This window comes from Dermacentor variabilis, chromosome 11 (assembly GCF_050947875.1).
Source record: "Dermacentor variabilis isolate Ectoservices chromosome 11, ASM5094787v1, whole genome shotgun sequence".
Classification (NCBI taxonomy): domain Eukaryota; kingdom Metazoa; phylum Arthropoda; class Arachnida; order Ixodida; family Ixodidae; genus Dermacentor; species Dermacentor variabilis.
The window spans coordinates 114,899,105-114,919,747 of NC_134578.1; the positions used below are offsets into that span (position 1 = coordinate 114,899,105).

The following is a 20,643-nucleotide window of genomic DNA, read 5'->3' on the forward strand; positions in this document are numbered from 1 at the left end:
AGCGCCTCGGCGCTGGCGGCCGGGAGCTCGTGCGCGCGGTAGCAGCCCATGAGTTCCAATCGCGGTGCCTCGAACGCACTGCACCTCAGAAGCAAGCGTTCGAAGGTCTCCACTTCAGCGCAGTGATTGCAGTTTTCCGTAGCAGCAGGACCGCGGCGTTGCTTGCGAGACCTAAGCGTTGCTTACGGCCACACGACCCCTCCCTTAACCCTCCCCCTTGTCTCGAAATATTGCGCGCTATGATTGCGGGCAACTTCTTGCCCGCTCTCGATACGCGGTTCGGGGTGCTATTAGAGGAGGCCGCAGATAAGCCCCGTTTACATGAATGCGACAGTGGCGCATCGCATTTCCAAGCGCATTTGGGAAAGGCGATGCGACACCGTTTACATGTAGCGCCTAAACTCTCGCAAAAACGTAGCGCCATATGGTGTCGTATAAGTGAAGTGCAACCGACTTCCGGTGTAACTGGTTTCCGGTAGTGGGCCGAGCGCACGTTGGTGGTTGAGTGCCGAGAAATAGACAGCTTTAGTTTAGCGTACGCAACTTATAGCGTACGCTAGACGCTATAGTGTAGCGGACGCGAAGCAGCGCACGTTTTTTGCAGCTTTAGCTGGCCAGCGAGATCTTCAGACCTCGGAGGCCATTAGTCGTCGTTGCGGCTATTTTCCGACTATAGCGATAGGTAGCGCTGACATCTCGAATGTTTCTTTCGTTAGGCTTCGCCTCGTTCGAAACGAGAAGCGATCTCGAAAACACCACAAGGTTATCCATAATACCAAGTCGTCGAAGTGGCCTGAGACTAAGCGAAAGCCGTTTACACAATCATTTGCTGCGAACGAAGTGCATTTTACAAAAGCAACGCCAAATTCAATTCGAAGCGGGCAGCCGGGACCGCCGCCATGTTGGTGGCTAATTCCTTCCCATCATTCCTAATGCGACAATCCTGCGTTTACATGCTCCGCGAGAGTCGACTCGCGCCCGTAAATCTACCCTCGCCTGACGCATTAATGCGATGCGCCTTCCTAGCGCATTACTACTGTTTACATGAATGTGATGCGGTGGAAATGCGATGCGATGCGACACTGTCGCATTCATGTAAACGCGGCTATAGTAGAGAGTTTTAGAATAGGGGCCCCAAACGTTTTGGGGCCCCAAAGAAATAGCGTCGAAGCCACTGCGCATGCGCGAGACGCAAACTGCGTTTGGGTTTTGCGTTGGGAACGCTATTTCGCCGATTTAGCGGGAGCTCAAATAGCGTTCCCAAAAGCTTTGCATCAACAAACATGGCGGCACCCATCGAAGCGACGGCTCTAACCTAGCACCAAACCGGGTTCGATTCGCGGTAACGCGTGAAGTTCGCAAGCTAGGAGAAGTGACTGCAGTTATCGCTTTCTCTCAACTAACGTGTGTTATGAAGATTGATTCATTAGACGCCGCTGATTCCGAATTCGAGTGTGGATCTTATGGCTGGTAGGCCTAACGCGGCTAAGCTTGGCTGGTGAAGGCACGTAAAGTTGCTTTTGTTCCTCAAAACTTAGCACAACTAATTGTTTGCTGCTTGAATAACCTCTAAATTGTAATTAAACGTGAATACACGCAAGTCAAATTTACAATTCATATCATAAAATGGTATATTTTATTTAATTATTTCTAATAGCTTTTCTTTGACGCCGTAGTGGCGCTGTCAGCGCAAGACGCTATCCGCAAACGTAAAACCCTATTCTAAAACTCTTCACTCCTGCGTGCCCCAACGCAAACGCCCGCAAAGCTCTTTGGGGCCCCAAAATATTGGGGCCCCTATTCTAAAGCTCTCTAGTAAGACGCGTGTTCATGCCGTTCGGGGTCACGCTGGCGTGCGACAACTGGTGTGCGCGTGCCGTACGCTCGTCGGCGCGCTTGTTGACGGGCATGTCGCAATTGGTGGAAACCCACTGCAATCGGGCCCTGGCACGCTTCTGCGCATGTGAGGCGAGCTTGCAGTGGCGTTTCACTTAATGCGGTGGAAGGCCGGGCGCCAGTTGCACAGGACCTCGCTTTTCAGTGGCACAGGTGTTAGTTCCAGGGGAAGGCGGAGTCCCATGCTCAGGCACCACAGCTCGGCAATCGTCGATGACCCGTGCAGTGTCGCTGGTTGGTGTTCATAGTGCTTGGGTGTTGTAATTACGGCAACCGCACTGTGTTAGCAGCCATCTTGCAATACCGGGCCGTTGGTGTACACTTGCAGATGGTCGCAAGGTTCTTCATACAGCGCGTTCGACGACGGCCAGTGCTCATTGCGGCGTTCTTCCTTTCGGAGCGATGCCCGGGATATCTTTGCGAACTTCGACGCGTTGTGGGCCTTGCAGGGGATCGGGAGCTGGCACCATGTGGGGGTGCGTCCTAGCTCACTAATTTGCTGGGGCACGCCTCGCATTCTCGATCGATGGCGTTGTCGAAGGCGCTGGAGGAGAGGGCCACCATCGGCAGCTCTGTGCAGTCTGTCCGGACGTGCGGCAGTGCACGTTACGTGTCCAGTAACTGCAATGGCCAAGACCTCACTGCCAGGGAGACGGCGCACTGCAAGGTGCGTGGTAGCCACTGGAAAAAGAATTGCCATGGTTAGAGGCTTGGGCGAGTTAGTTATTCATGGCAAAACAAGCACAGCGCGGTAGACGGGGGGACAGAAAGAAAAGATACACACGGTACTATGTGTACTGTGGCTACGGGAGGACGTAGGTTCAAACCTACGCTCCCGCCGGTTACGCACGGTTTATCCAAATGGGCACAGGCATCCTGCGGCCGGACACTCAGCATTCTGGATTAGGGGCCTGGGCAAAGAAAAAAAATTTGGAGTTTTACGTGGGTCAAAACCCCGATCTGATTGTGAGGCACGCCGTATGGATTAATTTTGACCACCTGCGATTTCATAACATGCACCTAAATATAAGTACACGAGCGTTTTTGCATTACGTCCCTGTGGTGTCCTTGGGAAGCAGCCCGTACCATGCAGATTCCGTCGCACCCTGTAAGCACAGCCAAACCCTCTAAAGAGAAGGTCGGGACCACTCATATCGCGTCCATTTCTCTTGTGGCACCTCAGAGCAACTATTAGGTGGAGATGGCCTCTGGCTTGGAAAGGGGAAACAATTCTTTCCAAGCATTGAGGTCCCATACTGGCCGTGTAACCGACCGGAGGAGCGCTTGTACTTATTTTACGGGCAGGTACATGGCAGTAGCTCCAGTATGCCTTCTGCAGCCGCCGCGAATGGTCCGCAACAAGGCCATCTGTGGTTGTACCAGGGGCGCGCAGACACCACGCCTAGAAATATCTATAGGGCCCCTTTCATTATGTGAACCCTAAAAGTAGCCCCGCAGAGCACCATGCCGAGGGACAATCTCCACTAATTAAAAAAAAAACGGAAAACCAGTGGGTGTTCATTTTTCTTGTTTGCCGCATGGGATTCTCAACTGAGCATGTCACCCCTGCGGCCAGTCTTCCTAGATCAGCGACATGTATGTCTTTCTTTCAGCGTGTGCCATTCTGCGTCTCTTCTTTCTCTTCCGCGCTGTGCTAGTTTTGCCATGAAAAAACGACGCTTACTTCCTGGTATATCTGCATGCAGTTGTAACCATGGAAAAAGGAAAATGTCCGGTGATGCCCACGTCGCGACGAATTTATACATAAATGCGATTAGCATTAGCCGGGTTCCTCTCTCGCGCTTCCCTTCGGACACGTTGCGCCGTCTAGCGGTGCCGAAGTCCGCGCGTGGAACGTGTGTGAACATTTATTCAGGCAACATTGTCGACGCGGGTTCTATTTCGCCAAGCACCGGAAAAAGTTTTTTTTTTTTTTGTCATTTGAGAGTCGCACATACCAACTGTAACATACCCGGTGACCCAAGTTGATCCAACGATTGGTTTTGAACATCTTGAACTTTGTTCCCTCAGCCCAGCAGCTTCATGCTCTATTCACTAGTCAATTAGAAGTATTAGAACAATTGGACCGTTAGAACATTAGACACAGCGGTCCTAGTTAAAGTAAAATAAATTTAAACCTTAAAGACGGACAGACATACAGACAGATATACCGCAAACTGGGTGAGGTTTTCAAAGAATTCTAATCGCATTAATCAACTAGTTGGGAGCATTACGTCGCGCGGGCAGCCAACGTTCTCAAAAAAAAAAAAATCTGCCCTACACTCGGCGAATTGGGCCCAATGTGTCTGGTTCCCGGTAGGTTTTATACGATAAGCACTTGTTCGGGGGAGGGGGGTGTGCTAACTCGTGTACATTTTTCTCCAGACAAACATTATACAACTTCGGTGGTTTGTTGTAACATTATACGCTTATATTCTCCGTCGCAAGGTGTGAGAGCGGAGGCCACCATGCTGCTGTCCCATCTACAGGTTTGTTCGAAGGACGAAGCAGTTACCGCGTTAGCGAGCATGCGAGACCTGTACTGCTGCGCAGCGTAAACGGCACCCCGGAGACCAACACGCGGCATGTATAGAGTCTTTTCACGTCCATTCCGTGGGCGCCGCCGTATTAGATCGCCTGGTTGGTTGGTTGGTTAGTTGGGGTTTATTGGCACAAAGGCAACTAAGGCCATGCTGCGCCAGTCACAAGACAAAAGAAACGAAAGGTTAAAGCAGGCAAACCTGCATTGCATTATAGTTCGCGTAAATAACCAGTTGTCTCTAAAAAGTGGAATAGGTTAGTCAATGGCACTAGTGGGTCATCTGCCAGTAATAGGGCAGGGTGTAAAGGCATATTTAAATTATATAGGTTGTGTAAAAGCTTCCGTCGCTGTGTTTCAAACTGTGGACATGTTATAATGTTGGTTGGTTAGTTGGGGTTTAATGGCACAAAGGCAACTAAGGCCATGCTGCGCCAGTCACAAGACAAAGGAAACGAAAGGTTAAAGCAGGCAAACATGCATTACATTATAGTTCGCGTAAATAACCAGTTGTCTCTAAAAAGTGGAATAGTTTAGTAATTGGCACTAGTGGGTCATCTGCCAGTAATAGGGCAGGGTGTAAAGGCATATTTAAATTATATAGGTCGTGTAAATGCTTCCGTCGCTGTGTTTCAAACTGTGGTCATGTTATAAGGATATGCATTACTGTAAGAGATTGATTGCATTTTTCGCAAGTCGGCGGGTTTTCTTTACGGAGGAGAAAGTTGTGTGTTAAATGTGTGTGTCCGATCCGAAGTCGACACAGGATAACCTCATAGAACCGTTGCTGGTGAGTGCACGACTTCCACTCACCAATTACGGGTTTAATAAGATGTAGCTTGTTGCTTAAGCAATATTCCCATGTCTGTTGCCATTTGGCCGTCAAGGCCTTCCTAATCGCCGTGATACTATCCCGATATAGAAGCGCCGTGTTTGTTATGTATTTGCGCGCTGCCATTGATGCACACCTATCCGCTGCTTCATTTCCCGGTATACCGACATGGCTTGGTACCCAGCAAAACCTAATTGACCGGCCGTATTTGTTTAATGTTACCAGGTTTAAAATGTCCCCTATCAGGGGTCCACATTCGGATTTCGCGTGTAGAGCCTTCAGTGTGCTTAATGAATCAGTGTATATTACTGTGTTTTCGTGTTTGTCAGCGATGCTCTTTTTAACTACAGTCCATATTGCGTATACTTCGGCTGTGTAGACACAGGCATGTTGTGGTAATCGAATACTTGTTTCCCAATTTTCCGTTACGGCCCCCACACCGACGTGATCTTTTGTTTTCGAGCCATCAGTGTAATATTGCATGTTATTTTGATATTTGTCCTGAAGTGCACGAAATTCTTGTATAATGTATTCGTGTGGGATGTCTCTTTTCTTTAGATGTGTTAACGTCCAATCACATAAGTGTGTGAAATCGTACCACGGGGCCAACCATTGTGGTTTCTTGGCTACCTGGAGGACTTCGTGGGGGATGTCATAGTCCCGACAGTATTGCTCATACCGTAGGCCAAGTGGCCTAATCGTGTTCGGTTTATTTGTGTAGTGTAAGCGTGAGTTGCATTGTGTGAGGATGTTGTAGCATATGTGTTGTGGTGAAGACTGAATTCTGAGTACGTAGGAAAAAGTGAGGAATGCTCTGCGCTGCTGTAAGGAGGGTTCATTACACTCGACGTATAAGCTTGGAATAGGTGAGGTGAGGTAGGCACCACTTGCCAGCCGCAGTCCAAGGTTATGTACCGGATCAAGCCGTTGGATGTAGAACTGTCTGGCTGAGCCGTAAACCATGGAGCCGTAGTCTAAAAGGCTACGCACAAGAGACCGGTAAACTCGTAAAAGGCACGTTCGGTCGGAACCCCAGTGCTTATGAGACAGAATTTTAAGGATATTTAGAGATTTATTTGCTTTAATTTTCAGTGCTCTTATGTGAGTTAGGAAGTTAAGTTTGGTGTCAAAAGTTACTCCTAAAAACTTATGGTCTTGTTTCACCGGCAGTATGGTGTCGTTCAATTTTAGGAGTGGATCGCTGTGTAGCACTCGTTTCTGAGAGAACAAAACAGTAACTGTTTTCTGTGTGGAGAAACGGAAACCATTTTTGTTAGCCCATTGTGTGAGTTTATTTATTGTCATTTGAAGCTGCCTCTCACAGGTTAGCAAATTTGAGGCACGGCAAGCCACTTGGAGATCGTCTACGTATAAAGAGTCCATAAGAGACGACGGTATGATCTTATTAACTGTGTTCATTTTTACTATAAAAAGTGTCGTGCTGAGAACACTGCCTTGTGGAACACCACTTTCCTGTATAAATGTATGAGATAGTACTGAGCCCAGACGTACCTGAAATGTTCTATTAGACATAAAATCAGCTAGGCAGTTCAGCATTTTACCCCAGATGCCGAGGTCAGCCAGGTCTCTTAAAATTCCATATCTCCATGTGGTATCATAGGCTTTTTCTAAATCAAAGAAAACTGCCAGACAGTGTTGTTTGTGTAAAAATGCATGTCGAATTTCATGTTCTAGACGGACAAGATGGTCAGTGGTTGAACAACCCTTTTTATCCACACTGATGGGGGTCGATAAGCTTTCTTGATTCTAAAATAAATGAAAGTCTTTGTTGATGATGCTTTCGTATGATTTTGCCAAAACGCTTGTGAGGGCAATAGGTCTGTAGCTGCTTGTGGATGTGGGGGATTTATCGGCTTTTAGAAATGGAACTACTATTGCCTTTTTCCACTCTTCCGGCATTATGCCAGATTTCCAGATTAAGTTAAAAAATTTAAGGAGAGCGTTTACAGATGCTTGAGATAGATGAGCCAGCATGGCGTAGTGAATACGGTCGTGACCTGGCGCTGTGTTTTTCCCTGTAGAAAGAACTCTGCTTATTTCTTGTTGTGTGAGGGGGGAATTGTACGGTTCATTTGATGCGCCGGTAGTGGGCAGCTTCTGTTTTTCAGCAGACTGTTTGTATTGTAAAAATTCTTTTGTATAATTCCCAGAACTGGATATATCACGGAAATGTTCTCCAAGTATATCTGCCGGTTCTTGTATTGTTGTTTGTGTGCCTGGACTTGTAAATAACGGTATTGTGTAAGATGGGTACTGTCCTCTAAACTCCCTGACCTGGTCCCACATTCGTTTCGATGTTACCGTACTATTAATTGAAGAGATGTATTTTTGGCATGACGATTTTTCAGCATGTCTTCGGATGAATCGTGCTTTGGCTTTGGCTCGTTTGAAGTTTAACAGGTTGCTATAGGTGGGGTACCTCCGTAGGATTCCCCAGGCCTTATTTTGTTCTTTTTTAGCGTCGGTACACTCCTTCGTCCACCAGGGGTTTAGCTTTTTGTGTACTATACCCGATGACAGAGGTATGGCCTTTTCTGCCGCACAGATTATAACCTCAGTTTTTTCTTTATTAAGCTCATCAATACATAGCTCAGGTGAAAAGATAGCTTCCAGTATCGCGTTCTCCATAAAGACCGGCCAGTCCGCGAGCTTTATTTTCCATCGGCGTGGTCTAGTTACTAGGGTTTGTGGTGATGATAGGCGTTTGATGAGTGCGGGTAAGTGGTCGCTGCCATATGACGTGTCGAGAGCTTCCCATTTAAAATCAGTAAAGAGAGAGGGCGAACAAAAAGCTAAATCTAAACAACTAAATGTGCGGGAAGTCGGTGAGAAGTAAGTTGGCGCACCTGAGTTTAAAAGACAGATATTATTTGACAGAATAAAATCTTCAACGAGTTGCCCTCTTTGGTCCGTTTTGACACTGCCCCAAAAGGTACAATGAGCATTAAAATCTCCTACTACGACAAATGGCTCCGGTAGCTGATCTGTTAGATTTTCTAAGTCTTTAATAGTAAAATGCGTGTGGGGTGGTATATATAGTGAGCAAATGGTGATGGTTTTGTAGGATAGAATGGTTACAGCTACGGCCTCTAAAGATGTATTTAATTGGACATTTCGGGTGGGAGTGCCGCCCTGTACGACTATAGCCACTCCACCTGACAAACGGCTGGAACATTCGCGGTCGCTTCGGACAACGGTGAAGCCTCTAAGGAATTGACTGTGTTTAGAGCCTAAGTTTGTTTCCTGTAGGCAAAATGCCACTGGTGAAAACTTACTTGTTATGTCTTTAATGTCACCCAAATTGTGAATCAGTCCTCTACAGTTCCAATGCATGATAAAAGCCATAGTGGCAGAAGGGAGAATGGTAATTTATATATATGTACTAAGTAACTGTAGGTGACATTTGTTAGTGGGAATGTACTATTGGAAGAACGGTAACCGTTCAGGTTACTGGTCCCTTTGTTCGCATAGTTATTGTGAGCTTGTCTTTCTTAGTACGCTCCAGGGAGCGCTGATGTTTTGGCGTCGATGACGCCGGAGTTTTGGTGTCGACATCCATAACCTTCTCCGAGGCGCTGGATGATCGAGATCCAGGCGCTGAGACGCGCGTCTCAGGTCTGGGAGTTCGATTTAGCCTGGGGCCCTGGGGAACCGGGGTCTGCAGGCCCGTCTGTGATGATGATGATGGAGCAGCACTGGCTGCTGCCACCAAGGGGACGGATGGAGTTACTACTGGGCCACTGACTGCGGTCCCTGTAGACTCCTGAGACCACTGCGGTGCTGTCCCCTGCCGCACCGCACTGGCGTAGGTTGTTTGAGGTAAGTGTGCTAGTTTCTTTCTAGCTTCATAAAAGGAAATCTTCTCTTTCACTGTAAGTGCAATTATCTCTTTCTCTTTTTTCCAGCAGGGGCAAGATCGTGAATATGCTGGATGATCTCCTTTGCAGTTTGTACAGTGTGGAGCAGCGTTACAGTTTTCGGACTGATGGTCATTGGCACTACACTTTGCACATGTGGATTTACCTCTGCATGATTGCGATGCAAGTCCGAATCTCTGGCACTTGAAACACCGCCTCGGGTTTGGGATATACGGTCTTACGTTGATCTTAAGATAGCCTGCATCAAGTGTAGTAGGTACAATACTAGTACCAAAGGTAAGTATAACGTGTTTAGTCGGGATTTGTTCGTCATTTCTTCGGAGGGTTATTCTTTGAACTTTGATTACATTTTGTTCTTGGAAACCTTCCAGGAGTTCTTCATCGCTTAGGTTTAAGAAGTCTTCTTCTGATATTACACACCTGCTTGTGTTGAGAGAACGGTGTGCTGAGATCGTGACTTTGGTGTTACCAACACTGGTGAGATGAGCGAGCTTTGCGACTTGGTCTTTGGTTTTGAGCTCAAGGAGGAGGTCCCCACTTGACATCTTTGAAGCTTTGTATTGCTTTCCGATTTTCTCTACTAGACATTTTGCTATTAGGAATGGCGATAGTTTTCTCATTGTCAGAGATCCTTCACTGTGGATCACATGGTAGCGTGGGAACATTTCTGCGTTGGTTTTCAAAGTGAAATCGAAAATTGCTTCGGTGCGCCCTCTTTTGTTAGGACGATCTGCAAGGAGGGGGAATGCATTTGCCATGTATTCTTAGAATATTCAGCGGCGATGGTAGCCACCCACCACCGAGCCCAACAAGGGGACGCTACGAGGTTAGGAACATACCTGTATACGTCAGCTATACAACGCCACTATAACCTAATATATGTACCCAAGGTTGGGTAGATACACACGGTTAACCCTTGCTGCCTGGAAAATGAGAAGTAAACTGAAGTGAGTAGAAGACAGGAAAGATTCAAAGTGAGAGAGAAAGACGAAGAGTGGAGAGGGGGACAGGAAAAGGCAACTACCGATTTCCCCCGGGTGGGTCAGTCCGGGGGTGCCGTCTACGTGAAGCAGAGGCCAAAGAGGTGTGTTGCCTCCGCCGGGGGGCCTTAAAGGCCCTAACATCCGGCATCGGCGAAACCCCAGGATCCCCCTTTCCCCGGACACGGCTAAGCCGCGCACGGCCACACGCGGGAGGGTCCAACCCTCATGTGCTCGGGTACGTGGTGTCGCAACACACCAAACGCCTGCTTACGCAGACGCCCCTGCGGGGAGATCGCCTGGTCACGCATCCATTGCTTGCCTCAGCTTCCACCGTTGGCTCCGTGTTTACAATAGTTGCGCACCACGTACGAGAAAGCGTTTGATTCTGTCGAAGCATCAGCAGTCATCGAGGCATTACGGAATCAGGGTGTAGACGAGCCGTATGTAAAAATACTGAAAGATATATATAACGGCTCCGCAGCCACCATAGTCTTCCATAAAGAAAGCAACAAAATCCCAATAAAGAAAGGCTTCAGGCAGGGACATACCATCTCTCCAATGCTATTCACAGCGTGTTTACAAGAGGTATTCCGAGACATTGACTGGGGAGAATTGGGGATAAGAGTTAATGGAGAATACCTTAGTAACTTGCAAATCGCTGATGATATTGCCTTGCTTAGTAACTCAGGGGACCAACTGCAATGCACACTCACTGACCTGGAGAGGAAAAGACGAAGGGTGGGTCTAAAAATTAATCTGCAGAAAACTAAAGTAAAGTTTAACAGTCTCGGAAGAGGACAGCAGTTTACGATAGGTAGTGAGGCACTTGAAATGGTAAGGCAATACATCTACTTTGGAAAGGTAGTGACTGCGGATCCGGATCATGAGACGGAAATAATCAGAAGAATAAGAATGGGCTGAGGTGCGTTTGGCAGGCATTCTCAGATCATGAACAGCAGGTTGCCATTATCCCTCAAGAGAAAAGTGTATAATAGCTGTGTCTTACCAGTACTCACCTGCGGGGCTAAAACCTGGAGGCTTACGAAAAGCTTTCTACTCAAATTGAGGACGAGGCAACGAGCTATGCAGAGAAGAATGATGGGTGTAACGTTAAGGGATAAGAAAAGAGCAAATTCGGTGAGGAAACAAACGCGAGTTAATGGCATCTTAGTTGAAATCAAGTAAAAAAAATGGGCACGGACTGGATATGTAATGAGGAGGGAAGATAAGCGGTGGTCATTAAGGGTTACGGACTGGATTCCAAGGGAAGGGAAGCGTGGCAGGGGGCGGCAGAAAGCTAGGTGGGCGGATGAGATTAAGAAGTTTGCAGGGACGACATGGCCACAATTAGTACATGACCGGGGTAGTTGGAGAAGTATGGGAGAGGCCTTTGCCCTGCAGTGGGCGTAACCAGGCTGAGATGATGATGATGACCACGTCCCAGTGCGGCCCAGCAAACGTTTGTCTTGGCGGATATGGTCGGCAGTGACAGGGTGAACGCCACGAAGTTTGTACGCAGCTTGAGAGGGCATGTAAGCGCTTTCGAAGGTTATTACGCTTTGTCCAAACGGTGCGAGCAGCGTATGCGGTGCGTGTGCTGGAAACGTGGCTAGAAATGTGTTCCAAGTCCCGCCGTTGGGATGTGGTGGGTTTGACGTTGTGCTGCTAAACCCGAAGCTGCAGCATCGGGTTTAGCATCGGCGGCCGCATTTTTATGGGGGCCATGTTTTCGTTACATGGGGTTTGAGCGGGCCACCGCCTCTCACCGATATTAAGGACGTCAAAAGTCTCAGTTTCGCCCCGATTGGCGAAATAGTGGGCGCTATAACGTAAAGGGGTCATTCCACGCCAACTGTCCCAACCTTGGCGCTCGACCATCAGCAATTTCATTTAGAAAAATGGAAGACTATTTAAAGCAAGAAGTCTTTCTGTAGAACATTTTTCCGAAAAAAATTTTTCAGCACCGCTAGGAACATGTGAAGTTTTTTAGGAAGCTCGAAAATATGACTCGTAAAACGCATTGTCAAAAATTTTTTTCTCCATAATTTAGACGAGCACATATTTCCCTTGAGAATGAAGTTAGATTTTTCACTTAAGAAAGGTATTATCCACCTTTATGTTTGGGGGACTTTTTTATACGGTATAAATATGCAAAATCGGGTGCATACTTGGAATTTTCTTGCAAAAACATAACTTTTCCCGAAAGGTTATGTTTCATAGTAGCCAATTTCCAGCAAGTTGTACTCTAAGTGAAAAATAATTTGAGGCGAATGTAACGTGAAATGGTCTGTACAGCTGGCGACAAATTTGCAAAAAAGTTAGTTTTAGCCTATGTTTAGTCGTAAATTTAGCATTGAGGTGGTCGGGGTAAAAATATGCTAAATAGTGTATTTATTAGAAACATCCATTGTCTACAAACTGAGATACTTTTATCAAATTACTTTTTGTTTTAAGCAAGAAAAACATATTTTAATTTGTGTTATACCGGTCTCTGTGCTTGCACGTGTTTCCCCATCGTAGGGAAGCGTCCTAGCGGTAAGTAGAACATGCGCGGACGAAAAAGTTGCTGAGTCGATGCAGGAACATCTAGACAAGATAATCAGCTCCTCAAGTTTTTACTTGAGTTATTTATTAGACATTATTAGCCTATTTTCTTTCTATTCCGATTCCGCAATCAGCCCTCCGCGATTGGTCAAATTTTTTGGACCACCCCCACTTCACCTGTCTGTCACGCGACGTCACGAAAACCGCCATAGCTCCCAATATGATATGACATGTGCACACTGATTATGCATGATTGGACTGAACAAAAGAAAAAAATAGTTATTTCTGATTCAAAGCCTTTTCACCATTAGCCCTCGGCTATTGGTCAAAGGTTTTCGGACTGCACCCACTTCACCTGCCTATCACGCGACGTCACCAAACCGCAAAAACTCACCGCGTCAAAGTGACGTGTACGCGTTAAAGATGCAACAATATGCCGAACAAAACTGAATTTTTTTCAGAATAGCCGCAGGCTGCCCCGTTCCGAAGGGAATAAAAGATGGCTGCCGCCGATCGCTCAAGCACTGGCTACTCGCACCTACGAGAGAGCATGGGTTTAGTTTGGTATCATAAAGCTTTTTGCGTGGTCGTGTAACGTTTTCGAGCAGTTTTGGCACGTCTACGTCCTCATTCTGCCAACTCTTCCTTGCTGAGGATCCGTTTTAGCGTCGTATTTAAGCTTCCGTTGCATGCCGCCCCCATTTTCGACCAGCCACCGCAAGCTAAGTAAGGGAAAACGGACCAATCGCAGACGCCGGTACCACCCTCTTCATGCGGTTATGGATTTTCAGTGCAGTGGCTCGGCCCCATCGAATCCCTCTCCATCTGAGCGTGTTCCTCGCCTCTTGTCAATCAATTAGATAAGACAAGCCGCTCAGTGTAGGCAATGTTATTAGTTTTTCGAGCACATAAAAGTGACGTCATATGAACGAGGAGAGCGTTTGATTGGTCTGTTCAAACAACCCTACGGGTGACCGCCCGGCGCTCGCGTCGGCGTTTACGCAAATTTTACTTCGGGAGAATGGCATAAAAACATATTGGAATAGCTTTACGTTATAAAATGGCGAAGTATTAGACAATTACACTTAAGGTTCGTAGCTTCATTAGCTGTGTAAACGGCAGAAAACATTGGCTGACTAACTAATTTAACAAGCATGGTATTACGCGCGCACAGGCAAGCATGAACAGATCTCCCTCCCCGACCGCGGACACTCGCTGTCACAGTGCTGATCTTTGTCAGCACTGTGACAGCGCGCACAAAGCAACCAGCCATCTCGGCACACGTTGATCTTTGCACGGGCTGCAGATTAAGATACCTTCAAGCGCTGCCGTGCTAGACGTGAAGACGCGCGCTAACCTGCCACTGAGTGTTGGGAGCAGAATTTATACTTAGGTCTTTAAGGTCCTTATTTAATTTCTTCAAAATTGTCATATTGAAAACAAAAAGGAAGCTACTCAAGTACCAGTTTTCTACTTCAACGCGCAAATATACTATTGTGACCAGCACTTTTGCAACACTCTTGTAAGCGTTGTGCCAACTTCACATAAGTTGTCAAAGTTGCCCGCTTTAGATGCTTTAAGAGATCTAGTTTACACGACTGCGATAATTATTTTTGCTGCAGAGTTAGGAATTTGGGAACTTGATATTGCAATTTACTAACCTAACCATTTTGACAGTATTTCTAAAAACTATGCTGTTCCAAATCAAAACTCTTCTTGCTACTGTTGTCAAATTGTTACTTTGGCTCTCATATGCAACAAATTTATTCTAATCGGTCTAACAGTTACCCAATGAAAGCATTTCGGCGTTTTACGTCTGTTTTAATACTGAAATCAGAGTTGGCCCCGCCCTAAAGCTTCTTCCTAATCGCTGCTTGATATGAACATCTGTGTTAGGCCGACTTTTTCTTGCTTCAGTTATATCACGTACGCGCCCTCCTAGTTTGCTCTCCTCCATGGGTATAAGGAAATGCATTCACAGTTTTTCAATTACAGTCACTAGTGTACAATTGGCGTCAAATGTTTATTTACAAAGCACGGTATCTAAAAAAGAAAGCTGAATAGTTTTGCAACCATGCATGGTATTCGGAATTCCAGCACGTGCTGCGTGTACATGTTAACATAGGAGTCGGTCGGTTTTACTGGCTGCAGAACAGTGACTTCTCGGAAATCTAATCCTTTCTCAGATCCCGCTGTCTGTTAACTTTTGACGCCGACCATACGTCGGCCGTTTCTGTAGTGCATTTGCAAGACCGTATTTTCGGATGTGGCTTCCTTTCCTCCACTCCTGTTTCCTCCCCCCACCCTTTCCTTTGTAACCATCGTTTCAACCGTAATGAAGCGTCCAAGTAATATGCCTAAACTCTCGACCGTAACAATTTGTACTAGCCTGTACTTCCCTTCCTCTTCTAGGTTTAGAAGGAATCGACTTTGGATAACATAAAGTCACGATACAGCCGAGGACGCGAAGGGCGCGGAGAAATTAACTCCCCTTTTTTTCAGTCACGTTTATTCCCATATCTATGCACCAATGTGTACAAAAGCACACACAAAGCGAAAAAAAATATGTAAGCATCAGTGATACACGCGAACCAAGAAACAACAAACGACCTTGACTAAACCCCAATATATCTTACACAAGAAAGCACACGCGGCATATATCACTCAATGAAGACCCAGTGCAACGCGTCAGTTCCAGAAGAGACGATTTCTGGATCGACAGCTCTAGCGGCGAAGCACTCACGCATTCACCGCCTATTTATTTTGCGCGCTTCGGGTATTTCGCTTTTTATATTGATATGATATGAATAGATGTTGACGCACAATTTAAGGCGCCGGCTACTCCTTATCTCTTGAATGGTCCTATCATACAACATACAGGGTTCAAGATTACATACCAAATAATCCTTTCCCACAATGATGATGATGATGATGTGTGGTGTTTTGTGGCGCAAGGGCCAGGTTTGGCCAAAGAGCGCCATGACAAGTGGTAATGTCGACGATGTATTATGGAAGATGTGACTTGGCTGTAAAGTGGCCTAAAATAGTCGCTGTAAAGTGCGTAAAATCTACTTGCTATAAAACTATGGCGATGACAAATGACGAATACTATGAACATTAAAATCTATCGTAAAAGAATGACGCAGAATAAAAAATATATGAGATGGTAAAAATACCTGGAGCACTGTTGCCTCGCCGTAGCCCTTGAAACACAAGGGCCTAGAGGCACGTGCTATACGAAAAAACTATCACAGTGCCATCCTCTGAAGAGAGGAGACGCTACGAACATGTGGGGCTAAAACATGCAACACAACATCTTTCAGATAACTTTGAACTGCGTTGGTAACAAATAGCGGTTCTGGGCCAAGTAACATTACTGGATGAAGGGGGATGTGCTGCCGGTATGCTAAGGAAAAATGTTTCCTTCTCTCAGGTTCGGCTGCCCGACACTCCAGGAGGACGTGGAGGACGGTCAGCCTCTCCCCGCATCTACCGCAGATTGGAGGATCATTTTCAGTGAGTAAAAAGTTATGTGTGCCAAATGTGTGTCCTGTTCTGAGGCGACAGAATAGGACATCTGTTCGCCGTGACTTTGTTACGGAGGGCGAAGAACCTAACTGTGGCTTTATCACGTGCAGTTTGTTATTAACTTCTGCGTCCCACTTACGTTGCCAGTGGTTTCGCAGTTTCCTTAAAAAAGGCTTCAGGTCTGTGACATGGACCGAAGCAGTAGGATTAACTGTATGCAATGAAATTGATGTGGCCATCTGGTCTGCTAGAAGGTTACCCTCGATGTCCCTATGTCCAGGCACCCAGCATATAATGACATGCTGGTTAGACATATGCGCTCTACAGAGAATGGAATAGAGCTCAGTAATTATGGGGTTTCTGTGTTTACAGTGTGACTTCACGGCTTTTACGACGCTTAGGGAGTCTGTAAATAAAATTGTTTTTTGAATATTTGATTTTCTGATATGTTTCACAGCCGACAATAGTGCATGGGCCTCAGCCGTAAATATGCTTGTTTCAGGGTGCAGTACACCGGATTCCGAGAAGGATGGGCCAATGGCTGCGTAGGACACCCCGGCATGCGACTTAGAAGCGTCTGTCTAAAACTCTGTGCACGGGTACTTGTGCTGGAGCTCCACGAAGTGCATTTTTATATGTGTCTCTGGCGCATGTTTAGTGACCTCTATAAAGGATTTGTCACACTCTATCAGTTGCCACTCCCAGGGCGGTACTCGCTTAGCTGGAGGCATTAGGCGTTGTTCGAGAACTGGGACATCCATTCCCGTGCTAAGTTCTCTTGCACGCAGTGAGAAAGGAAGTCTCATAGAGAGTCTCTTATGAAAAAGTGTTTCACACGTAAAGTCGCTAACATTGCGAAACACGGATGTTCCTTATTAGAGCGAACCTTGAGAAAATACGTTAAGCTGAAGTTCGTTCTCTGAAAATGGAGTGGCCACTCATCTCACTCTACATATAGACTTTCAACAGGGCTTGTTCTAAATGCGCCAGTGGCCAGACGGATACCCAGATGGTGAACGGGGTCTAACATCTTAAGCGCGTTCGGTGCGGCAGAGTGATATACTACGGCACCATAATCTAACCGTGATCGAACTAGGCTCTTGTAAATATTCAATAAACACTGTCTGTCGCTACCCCACGTTGCGTGGGATGGGATTTTAAGTAAGTTCATTGTTCTAAGGCATTTTTCTTTAAGATGTTTTAGGTGAGGAATGAAAGTTAGCCTGGAGTCAAGAACAACACCAAGGAATTTGTGTTCTTTGTTGACAGGAATTTGTTGTCCGCCCAGTTCTACACAAGGATCTGGGACCAGGCCTCTCTTTCTTGTGAAGAGAACACAAGAACGTTTGTGGGGGTTGACCTTAAATCCGTTTTGGTCTGCCCATTGGGACACTTTGTTTAAGCCCTGCTGTATCTGTCTTTCGCATACTGTGAGGTTGCAGGATTTGAAGCCTATTTGTATATCGTCTACGTATACGGAATAAAAATGGCATGTGGTAGTGAAGCACGTAGTGTGTTCATCTTAACGATGAAGAAAGTGCAGCTGAGCACGCCTCCCTGGGGTACAAAAGTTTCCTGGGTAAAGGGACGTGACAGTGCATTGCCAACTTTTACACGGAAGGTACGATTGGACAAATAGCTTTCAATTATTTTCAACATATTTCCACAGATGCCCATTCCCGACAAATCTCGCAAGGTCCCGTAGCGCCATGTTGTATCATATGCCTTCTCCATATCGAGGAATATGGAGAGGAAATACTCTTTGTGCACAAAGGCATCGCGAATACGTCTTTCAATGCGCACAAGATGATCTCTTGTTGACCGCCCCTGCCTGAAGCCACACTGATTGGGATCGAGTATATTGTTGAATTCAAGGAAGTGTATGAGTCTATCGTTAATCATTTTTTCAAGAAGCTTACGCAGACAATTCTTAAGAGCTATCGGACGATAACTTGCTGCCAAGGAGGGGTCTTTTCCCTGCTTCAGGACAGGAACCACAATCGCCTCTTTCCATGCAGATGGGAGGTATCCCGCAGCTAAAATAGTGTTGTAAAGAGTGAGTAGTGCAACTTGTGTATCAGTATGTAAGTTTCTGATCATATCATACATGACTCTGTCAGGTCCCGGTGCAGTGCTTTTGCATGTGTTCAAGGCAGCTCTCAACTCGGCAATACTGAAAGGCCGGTTATAGGGTTCATTCTGTCTGGATTTTCTAATTATTGGCTTACATTCTTCTATTTGTTTATATTTGAGAAAGGGCTGAGAATAATGGGTTGAGCTCCACACGCTCTCAAAGTGCTCCCCAAGTGAGTCTGCCTGATCTTGCAGGGTATCGCCTTGTGTGTTTACAAGAGGGAGTAAATATGTTTGGCGCCCTCTAATCCTATTGACCCTGTTCCAGGCTTTGGCCTCGGCTCTAAACGAGTTAATACTCGATAAAACTTCAGCCAACTCTCTCTTCTGGCCTGTCGGCACGATGTCCTGCCTTCGGATTTTGCTTTTTTAAAGTTAATTAGATTCTCCGCAGTGGGAGAGGCGCGTAGCAACCCCCACGCTTTGTTTTGTTTCTTACGGGTGGTCATACATTCGTCGTTCCACCACGGGACGCGCCGTTTGCATGCTAAACCACTCACTTCGGATATGCATTTTGATGCGGCATCTATTATGAATGTTGTAAGATACTCCACCGCAGCATCAATTTCTAAAGAAGACATGTCAGCCCATGAGATGCTAGCGAGAGTTCGAAATTTCTCCCAATCAGCTGTCTCAATCTTCCACCTCGGAGCTTGTGGAGGATATTCGTTTTCTTTAGGTGACCTTAGCAATATAGGGAAGTGGTCACTGCCGGAAGGGTTGTCGGTAACTTCCCATTCAAGTTCAGGCAGTACAGACGGGGAGACTATGCTAAGATCTATTGAAGAAAAGGTTCTGTTCGCAAGAGAGTAATATGTGTGTTCCTTCTTATTCAACAGGCACGCACCAGAAGAAAAAAGGAACTGTTCAACAAGACGTCCTCGCGCATCTAAACGAGGGTCGCCCCACAGGAAGTTATGAGCATTGAAATCTCCAAGAACAACATATGGTTCTGGCAATTCATCTATAAAGGACTGAAATTCATGTTTGCTTAGTTTGTAGTGTGGGGGTATATAAAGCGAGCAAATAGTGATAAGTTTGTTTAGCAGAACAACTCGAACCGCCACTGCCTCAAGAGCAGTTCGTAGTTGTAAACATTGACAGGCTATGCTTTTTTGAATTACAATTGCAACACCGCCCGATGATGCGACAGCATCATCGCGATCTTTGCGAAAAGTAACATACTGTCGAAGAAAGTTTGTGTATTTTGATTTTAAGTGTGTTTCCTGTAAACACAGCACTTTTGGATTGTGTTTATGGATAAGTTCTTGCACATCATCGAGATTCATAAGAAGACCTCTGACATTCGATTGAATGATTTGTGTATCCATATTTAAAGAAAAATTGGTGCTGTGTTTACAGAAACGGAGGTGATGTCTTAGGTTACAGAGCTCTTTCGAGGCCCTGTAATGGGGGTTCTACCCTTTCTGGAGGGTTCGAGCGAGTCTCGGCGCTCCTTAGGCGTTTGTTGCGCCCTGACGACAGGTGTAGTGTCCATTGCCTCCTGTGAGACGCCGGACAAGCGCTCTTGCGAGCGCGAGGTTTTCCGAGAGAGTCCTGCCCCGGAAGGCAAGACCCCTGCGCCCACCAGCCCGGAGGTCGATGGGGCTGCCTGAGGGATTTGGCTGCGCTGGCCGTTGCCGGCGCTGGAAGGGGCCTCGGAAGTTGGGGCAGCCTCGGCTGCGCCCACCTTCGGGGTAGATGGTCCCCTCTTCTGTGTTGACGGAGCAGCGCTAGCTGCAACCGCCGCGGGGGCAGATGGCGTAACTGCCGACTCACTGCCTGTGGGTCGGACAGCCGCCGGAGGCCGTTGTGACGCTGCCCCCTTACGCGTCACAACGGCAAAGCTGCTCCTAGACAGGTATGACATCCGCCTACGTGCCTCTTTGAAAGATATGTTTTCTTTGACTTTGATTGTCACAATCTCCTTTTCTCTTTTCCACGACGGGCAGGACCGCGAGTATGCGGCACGCTCGCCATCACAGTTTATTTATTTATTTATTTACCCACAGCGCCACACTGGCATTACAGTGGGGGGGTTGTACAAAAGAAAAAAAATATTACAAGGGCAGTCACAATGACAATGCAAACACTTCACTGTCAGTAATATTAACAAGAAATGAAGATAAAGCATTCCATTCTCGAACAGTGTGAGGAAAAAACGACATCTTGAACATTTCGGTTCTTGACCTGAATTCACGCACTTTATGATTATGATCAACCCGCTCGGATCTATAGTGTGGATGAAAAATGTACTTCTCCCTAGGAATAGCAATCTTATCGTAATAT

At 46.5% G+C, this 20,643-nt stretch overlaps 1 long non-coding RNA gene across 1 annotated transcript in view; it reads right to left on the reverse strand.

The window, feature by feature from the left end:
* Nucleotides 1-222: 222 nt before the first annotated feature.
* LOC142564077 (uncharacterized) overlaps nt 223-20,643 on the reverse strand; it is a 32,324-nt gene continuing 11,903 nt past the window's right edge. Inside the window, exon 3 of the long non-coding RNA XR_012824477.1 lies at nt 223-2,577. This is a non-coding gene — a long non-coding RNA (uncharacterized LOC142564077). The remainder of the gene's footprint in view (nt 2,578-20,643) is intronic.